The sequence below is a fragment of the Ooceraea biroi genome, chromosome 4 (assembly GCF_003672135.1).
Source record: "Ooceraea biroi isolate clonal line C1 chromosome 4, Obir_v5.4, whole genome shotgun sequence".
Lineage (NCBI taxonomy): Eukaryota > Metazoa > Arthropoda > Insecta > Hymenoptera > Formicidae > Ooceraea > Ooceraea biroi.
In genome coordinates, this window is record NC_039509.1 from 14,728,276 (window position 1) to 14,737,833 (window position 9,558).

Below are 9,558 nucleotides of genomic sequence, written 5' to 3' on the forward strand. Positions count from 1 at the left end.
CATAAGATGATACCATTGGTTTGACCTTGAATAGTCGTTTGAAGGTCACGCGAAGATCACCTTCAATTTCTTAAATTGAAACCCCAACTTTTTATTGCAGATTCTTATTCTCCATCGAAAAGTAAGTAACTTTTGTCTGAAACATTTTTCCGAAAAATGTTATCTTATGTCCTTAAAATGTCCTCAAAACTTATCTTGAAGATCATTTTAAGGACATAAGATGACATTTTTCGGAAAAATGTTTCAGACAAAAGTTGCATGTTTTCTCGCGTAGAATCCGAATCCGTAATAAAAAATACCATGTCTCATTAAAAAAAAAATTTCAGAATTCTAACTTCCGGTCTGAAATTTTTTTTTTAATGAGACATGGTATTTTTTATTACGGATTCGGATTCTACGCGAGAAAACATGCAACTTTTGTCTGAAACATTTTTCCGAAAAATGTCATCTTATGTCCTTAAAATGATCTTCAAGATAAGTTTTGAGGACATTTTAAGGACATAAGATAACATTTTTCGGAAAAATGTTTCAGACAAAAGTTACTTACTTTTCGATGGAGAATAAGAATCTGCAATAAAAAGTTGGGGTTTCAATTTAAGAAATTGAAGGTGATCTTCGCGTGACCTTCAAACGACTATTCAAGGTCAAACCAATGGTATCATCTTATGTCCCCCTCGAAATCGTGACATGTCTGTCTGAAACATTTTTTCGTATCTCTTTTAGTTTTTTAAAAAATCGACTGTATAAATTAAAATGGGCCACCCTGTATATACCTAGACCAAGTATTCGATCTTTAGTGAAGCTAACCAGTTGACAAAAAAATGCATTATCTTCACGTATCCTTTTTTTCTTTCAAATATAAGTGTTGGTTGAACAGAGAATTATATATCTATATAATTCTTTCCTTTTAATCAACTATTTGGAGGAAGAAAAAGGAAAATATATAATATAAGAATGGCTCTTTGTCAATGCGCCAACAATTCACGCTTTTTAAAGGGAAACTTGGTGAATACTTGGTTTAGCTATGTATGTGTATATCTATATATCTTATATATATATATATATATATATATATATATATATGCGTATCTATATACATCTTATATATAGTATGTATTTTTTTTATTAAGCATATTTCAGAAATCATATTTATTATATTAATTAGATTGCAAATATTAAATAAAAACGTACAATAAAAATAATAAATACATTTTATATATAATTTTTATTATAACTTTTTAGTATTTGCAATCTTCTGAATACTCGTATAATAAATTTAAATATAATTTCTGAAGTATTTTCAATTTATTTTAATAAGAGCTTTGTAATTTGTGTGCAACATCATAGGAAAGTTTCAAAATTATTTCAATTAACCTTTAGTAATATATCAAAAAGATTTCAGCTATTTTAATAATCTTTCGGCAATATTTCAGTAAGGTTGCAAATTGATCTATACCTTTCAGCAACCTTTCTATAAGGTTTTGAATGCAAGTGTCACGGACATTTTGCTATTCCGGAGTTGTCTCATAACTGTTGCAGAAACATTTTGCAATATTTATGAGATGCTTTCATCCGTCAGATGAAATACTTCTGAAATATTTCTGAAATGTTTTCGTGCTGTATGGGACGTGACGAGAGCGCGGCGATAAAGTACTTTAGGGGAGGTTTTCGCGATTTGATTTTCTCAAACGTTAAGACGTCACGCTGACAAAAAAACTTTCTCATGACCTGAACATTTTCCTTTCAGTAATATCTTACTTTTATTTCGCCAGCGAGTTCACCGTTAAGGTGAAAGACGTAGTAGGCGGTAATTAAGGCTGAATGTAGCTGGATTATATCATTGCGAAACGTTTGGTCTTCCGTAGGTGCTTCGGGACAAAAAGGCCACGTGAAACGTAACCGATGGACGAGGCGAGGCTATTTTATGCGGGACGAGTGCGTGACATAATCGTTTGCGCGGCTCTTCCGCGACGATTATTTACCGCGTCACCTTTAAATGACCATCCGCGTCGACGGCCGGGAGACGGCGGTGGACGTTTACATAATCCCGATAAAATACCTCGCGCTTTCTAGTTCAGCACTCGCGTGTCCCCCGAGGCGGCCTTACGGCGCTTTCGTAATGGACGAAAAAGGTCCGCACGTGTGCGCCGTTTAGCCGCGACCGCGACCGCTCTTTCCGTCGTCGACTCGATTTTAATTTCCAATCTCGCCGGCGCAGCCCGGCTGCTCAATCGCGTGTAACTTGATACGCGCTCGCGCGCGCACGAAAATTCTGTCGAGCGTGTGAAATAAGCCTTCCCTCGACCGTTCGAGATCGTGCATTTAGCCATGCATTTTGTGCACAACTTTCCGCAAATGTGTGTGCGTGTTTTTCGTTTTAACACTCCGGCTAAATCTATCTCTCTCTGATAATTACGCGAAGGATTGCTCGATGATAATGATGAGCAATGGTTGCACGTTGCCGATTTGAAAGAACGTTTTCTGATTTTGACAGGCAGAAAAGAGGTAGATAAATTTGTCCGAGGGCAAAAGCGTGCGTTCGTATGGCTGAATGCAGCGCGATCGCGCATTCCTCTTGCCTTCCCTTCTCCTCGGCCGTCCACCGGAATCCGTGTCGACCTCTTCGGCAGAACAAGGTTCATTTTGCGATTCCGAACACTCGCTCGGTCGTTGCGTGTGCGTATCCCCAATACGACGCTGTGCCGTCGCCGCGCTTATTGCGTATCCCGTCCTCGTTGACTACTTGCGTTGTATTCTGACACGGTGACAGAAAATGGAAAAGAATGCGAGGCGAGGTTGATCGAGGAGGTGGAAGAAATATTTATTATGCAATGTGTCGAACGGAGTTTCGCTCAAACTGAACAATTTGGAGAGATCTCTCTTACATATACTTAAGATAAAGGATGTGTCAGTTTTTTTCTATTCTGTATAGTGGTGTTTACAAGTTTGAGGAGACTCGTATCGCGTTCACGATTGCATAAGAAGATAATACTGAAAAGCGTATTAAAAATTACAATATATGATGTTATTAATAAAACATCCGGAAGAAGCCTTTACAAAAAGTATTTCTGGAATTGAGAATGAGATTCCACAGATTGTGCGATCTATGGGTTGGCCAAAAAGTAATTGCGTTTTTTTTTATATAAATAAAAGGCGAATTTTTCATGGGAAACAAAAACTTTATTAAACAATATATTGTCCATTTTGTTTGATTATCTTCTGCCATTTTTCAGGCAACTTCACGATTCCGCGCTCAAAAAAGTTCTTATCTTTTTCAGCAAAAAACAATTCCAACAACGATTTGATATCCTCATCAGCAGTAAAGGTTTTACCATTCAAGGCGTTTTGCAAAGAACGAAACAAATGGTAATCTGATGGTGCCAGGTCTGGCGAATATGGTGGATGTGGTAACATCATGGTAACACATCCCATCGAAGCTGCAAGAATTTTTCACGAGTGACCAAACTTGTACGTGGTCTAGCGTTATCATGGTGAAACACAACACCTTTGCGATTCACCAATTCTCGACGTTTCTGTTTGATGGCATCATTTAATTTATCCAGTTGACGACAGTATACGTCTGAATTAATGGTTTGATTCCTTGCAAGCAGCTCAAAATACACAGTCCCACCAGACTGACAGCATAATCTTTCTTTGGTGAATATCTGCTTTTCAAGTGCTTTCAGCAGGTTCATCACGCTTGCTCCACCATCTTTTTCGTTTGACGTTGTTGTAGACGATCCATTTTTCGTCGCCTGTTATCATGCGTTTCAAAAATCGATCATTTTCCTCACGTTTCAAAAGAGAATCGCAGATGTCAATACGCTTAGTGAGATGAATTTCTGTCAGCTCATGTGCTACCCAAATATCGAGCTTACCAATGTATCCAAGTCGTTTTGAATGGTTTTCAACACTCGATTTCGATATGTTAAGATTCTCAGCAATCTCTCGTGTCGTTAAACGCCGATTCGAATCGATCAGTGCCTTTATTTTGTCATCATCAATTTCGATTGGCCTTCCTGAGCGTGGTGCATCTTTCACATTAAAATCTGCAGATCGAAATTTAGTAAACGAATTTTGACACTGCCGCAGTTTTAAAGCATCTTCGCCATATACATGACATAACTTTTGATGAGCTTGCACAGCGTTTTTCCCTTTTCGGAAGTAATAAAAGAAAATATGAGGAAAATGTTCTTTTTGATTTTCCATTTTGAAATCGACGGCAAATAAACAATTGTTAACGAAATCGTGTACTTTCTTTTTGTAAAACAAGCTTGAACTGTGAGTTGTTAACCTACATAATGAATTTGCGGTTTAGAATGAAGTTAGTTACATTTCAAGACATGTATGTCCATCTATTGGAAAAAAACGCAATTACTTTTTGGCCAACCCAATAAAATAAACTATGCAACCTTGTTCAATATTTATGATCCTTTCTTTTCTCTATCTATCGTCAATTCTTTTTCTTCACAATAAAAATTTTTGCTTTTCACAAAACGGCTATTGAATCAAGGAGCCTGATTGAACGAGCAATTCGGGCGAATTTCTCGAAAACGCCTCGCGAAAGTGCGAGTGCACGTCGTAGTGCCGAACGTGCGCGTCCAGCGCACGTTTCCAGGTCTCGTCCAGGCATCGCCACGCGCATCTACGGGGGGAGGAAAACGGAGGAGGCTGCCCGGACTATTTTCCACCTACTTTCCCGTATTATGCAAGCGCGCGAGCGCGACGGCCGGGCGGTTTGAGCGTGCCGCAATTTGCGCAATAAACCGCACCGGTGACGATGTCATCGAACACCGTCGCCGTGCAGCGCGAAATATACAGCCGCCACCGTCGTGCATACTGCGTGCACGTGTCGGAAAGGGTGAACGCGTGGTCGCGCGCGTGACACCGCGCGGCCGAGGCGTGCCCTTCTCCCGATCACGTGGAATGTAACGCGGTGTACATTCTCTCTCCTCTCCTCTCCCCGTCCTTTCCCACCCTCCCCCCCACCCCCTCCTCCATGTCACGCCACTGCACGGACAGCGTGCACTTCTCGCGCACCGTCACGACTCTCCGTGCCTCCCTTTCTGTCACGCTATTTCCAACTACTTGTATGTACGTATGTACATGTATGAACGCGTGGACCACGCATTGCAACGCGAGAACCTGCTCGGTGATCTTACTTAAACTGCTAAACGAACACAGAAACGGAAAGGCTTGAGAAACAGTGTAGGCTTCGTTTATGTTTTTAACCGATAATTTCGCATTTTCTTTGATTTTCATCCTTGATAAGGAGAAATTCTTGGAAACATGTTAAATAATCACGCGCCAATTCGAAGAGATATTCGGAGAAGAGCTAGGTGATCGTGGTGACCCTGCAAAGGAAATATTGTCATTTCTCGTCATTTCTTCGTGCTAATAATAATAGCCTGTCGTAATAATTGCGTCAACGCGCAACACATTGCTGCAGCACGATTGCGCAAGCCATCGTTCTCGGTTTGAGCCGTTTGAGGAACGTGTCTGCTCGCTTTCTTCCTTCCCTTCCTTTCAAGCCACCAACTTGCAACAAGTGGAAAGTCTTCCCCGGCAGGGAAAAGGGATGAAGCCCCACACGCGAGCAAGCGTAGACTCGGGCTTCCCAGAAAGATCATCGGAGGTAACGCGACTTACGGGCCAGCCAGGTCGTACAATTAACGGCGATTATCACAATTAGCGCCGATAATAGCCACGACGCGCCGCGCCGGTACGATCAAACGCGCGGTAAGAAACGGCATGGCACAGGCGTTTATTGAAGACCAAGCTGCACATAAACGACACACTCGATCCCTTCAAGGCAATAGCTCTCCGGCGTCTGGAATGTGTAACAAACTCAATCTATCTATATCCCCAGATTAAGTTTATAACGTTTTGATCTCTCGCTTTTTCTCATTCAAACGTCAAGCAGGTTCTTAAGATAGACGATCTACGTTTCCATTCGCCTGTAGTTCCCACATTCAGCGGGACGGTTTGCTGCGAACATGACTAATACCATTTCCGAAAGCTACGCTTAATGCTCGGCTCAGCTTTAAAGCGGATTAGCGGTCGCGATAAGGATGATAAGCGAAGTAGAACGTTCGTACCATTGCACAGTGGGCTAAACTCGAAAAAAGCTGGCCAAAAGTAATAACTCGAAAACATGACGTTTTAGAAAAAAATGTTTCAAATAAAAGTTATAGGGTTTTAAATCAGGTATTAGATAATAATACTAGTATGACCTTGAATAGCGTTGCCAAGGTCACGCAAAGGTCACCTTGAATTTTTTAAATGGGAACCTCCAGTTTTCATTAGATATTTTTGTAGCTTACCTCAAGAGCTTTTCAGAACACTATAACAAAGTATTTATCCGTTAAATACTTCGAAGTTATGAAGCTTGAAAGTTACAGTCGCTACCGCGCCGCGTCGTACGTTTCGCGGCATTTAAAAATTTCACGGTGATCTGTACATGATCTTGACAACACTATCAAGGTCATACTGGTATTGCTATGTAATGCTTCACTTAAAAACCTATAACTTTCATTTCAAACATTTTTTACCAAAACGCCAAATTTTCGAGTTATTACGATATGAAAATTAAAATGAAACATCCTGTAGATAACGCAAAGGTGTGCGTTGGTGTGCACAATTCAAACGGAAATACTTAGTTTGAATCCTACACAAGATGATAAAACAAGAATCCCAAACAGCCTTTTACAGCTATTTAAAAAAAATGATATTGAACTTTACTTCTTTCTTATATTTTAAGAAACCAAAAACTTAGATTAACACAAATTGATGAACAAACATTTTTAATGGTTATAACTGTTTGGGAAAAGAGTTTCAATTCTATTTATAGAGTAAAAAGCAAAATTACTTGCATCCGCATACAAGAATGTAAGCTGTAGCCTATACTCATTCATAATTCGTTTTTCGGAACATTAACGCGTTGCCTCCTATTAATTGTTGATTAAGGGGAAGGAAATTTTTCCTACGAAACTCCATTCACATTTTTGAAAATACTGATATCCATGAATCAAAAAAGGTCGAAGTGCACAGATTTCCAAGAGTTGAAAAAATTCGACTTTTGGCCAGCTTTTTTCGATTCTAGCCCACTGTGCATTGATAGAGTATGAGGCGACTCGATGCAAACGGCCCGTAAAGGAAACCGAGCGGTATAACCGTGACCACTTAAAACTGTCGCCAGACTTGCACTTCCGGCCTAAATACGCGCCTCGTGTACGAGATCCGGTTTTTACGTGACAGCTACGTGCGAGGTCACTCGTCGCAGAATGCGATTTAGTTTTCGAAAGTAGGTACGGTCGTGGCGAGCAGGTGATACCTTGCAACGCGTTCGGTTATCAACCCAACGATGGCAAACCATCGTTCACCATGGTCGACACTCGAGATAATGAAGAAAACATTTTTCAAATTTTCGCGATACACATAAACGACAAAATTAAAATTTGATTCTGCACAATTTGCTACCAAATCTCGTCAAATAACAATAATAATATTCAAGTAAAACTATACTATTTACATAAAAAAATATATAAATGTGATTGGAAAATAGCTACGAATGTATGATATAAAATTTATTATTACATAACGCCGTTAAATAAAAAACCCTCTATACTGTAAATTGGAGCTTTTTATATCTTTATCGAGGAAATAAATTTTTATGTACCTATTAATTAAAAAAAGGTCATTGCGTATTAACTGCATTACCGTTTATGTGACGTTGTTATAGGTTGCACTCGCCTTAGAGGTCACAAAGATTAGCTCTCCATGAGAAACTGTGTTCTCCGGCACACCATAAATAGCCAACGATAACGGCACCATTGCTGTTGTATCGTAACGTGCATCATAAAATTAAGTATTTGCTTCATTAATGATCCGCATCAAAAGGTCAACAGTTTGAACCCCTTTCAGAAATGTCAATTTGCGTTGTGCTGGTTGGCTCCCGAGCTACCGCCGCGTAACCGTGGATCCGTCAATCCTTTTATCTTCTGCTTTAACGCGCGAAGCTATTATTTATCGTAACTATTTTCATTTCGCGTTTATCTATTTTATTTTCATCTTATCTGCAATAAAATGTAATAAGCGTGCACGCGAGAAAATTAATGTGTAAAAGAATAACATATTTCTCTGAAGGGGATCCTGGAGTCGTCTGTATTACCGGCGGAATTGGTCGATCTTACTGTACTAATTACTCTTTAATGATTGTATAGAATGAAAAATCCTTCTCCACGATTAAAGTATACAAAGAAATATACCGAGCGAAACTCGACTTTATGTTAAAAACGACAAAAAACATTTACAGTTTTATTATCGGCTTATTGTGACGTCACCTCGTACATTAATGTTCTTAATATAAATGTTTTGCAGTTTGTGTGGCCAAACTTTGATAATCGCAAGGACGGGACAAAACGAAAGAATATGGGGAAGCTTTTAGAAATGAGTTTAGAAGCCTAGTGCAAAAGTAATTAGTGCAGAAAGATTCGTGATCATTTCGTGCCTACGTATGCCTGTGAAATAGTGGCTGAATAAAAAATTGTGATTTTTTTCCGTTTGGAAAGTTAAGTCCTGCTTTTCACATTACATTATTGTGTGTACTTTCATCGTGGAAAAGGATTTTTCATTCTGTGAATTCAATAGAAAGAAAATGCAGGAAAATCACCGATTCCGCCGGTAATCCAGACGCCGCGACGGAGCTCACTGGCCACTCCAGGATCCCCTTAATAAATTTCAATCAAGAACAGACTTGCTCGGGAGAAACTGCCGGAGAAGACGTTGCGTCCCCGAAAACTGCCGCGTTATCGGACTTGCCACTTTTTTCTCGGACGCTCATTTCTCGGTACGCGATTGTTCAACGAGTCGGCGATTTTTATCCTGCGTTTCTATGAACGACAGCTTAAACGCCCTGACAACCGAGATGCCACGACGTTCCAAGAATAACGTTCAGCGTCGACGGCGCGGCGCATCCGCGCGCTCTTTCTCTCCCTCGCCAAATCGTCGACGTAATCGGCTTCTTATCGGCTCGCGGATTTCTTCTCATGCCCGGCGTCACGTTTACGCCGAACGTGCCGCATCGGTTGCACGAGTACACGCGCGCGCACGTTTCTCACGAACACCCTGGGACTCCCCGATAGCCTGCCGATAACGGACCGCCCGTCGCAGCGGAAACGTGGGTTTCCGATGGTGGTCGCTCGCGTTTGCCGGGCCGGTTTGCTCGCGCTTCGCAACTCGGGATCCGCCAATGCCGGTTACCAATCTGCGATCTGCCAGACGAACGTGACAGCGTCCGCGTCTTCCCTCGCGGATCGGTCAATTATGTCAATCACATTGGGGGTCAGCCGGCGTTCGCGCACGCACCACCGAGTGCATCGACACGCGTGCACCGTGCGGACGCGAGAGACGCTGATGCGGCGATGACGCGTGCATCGAGCTGTCTTCCATGAAATTCTGATAATTATCAGTGTTCCTTTTAATAATTAAACGCTATCGCACGCTGAAGGCGTATAATCGAGATATCGTCTTTCGACCAACCCTGTTTCAACGCTCCAA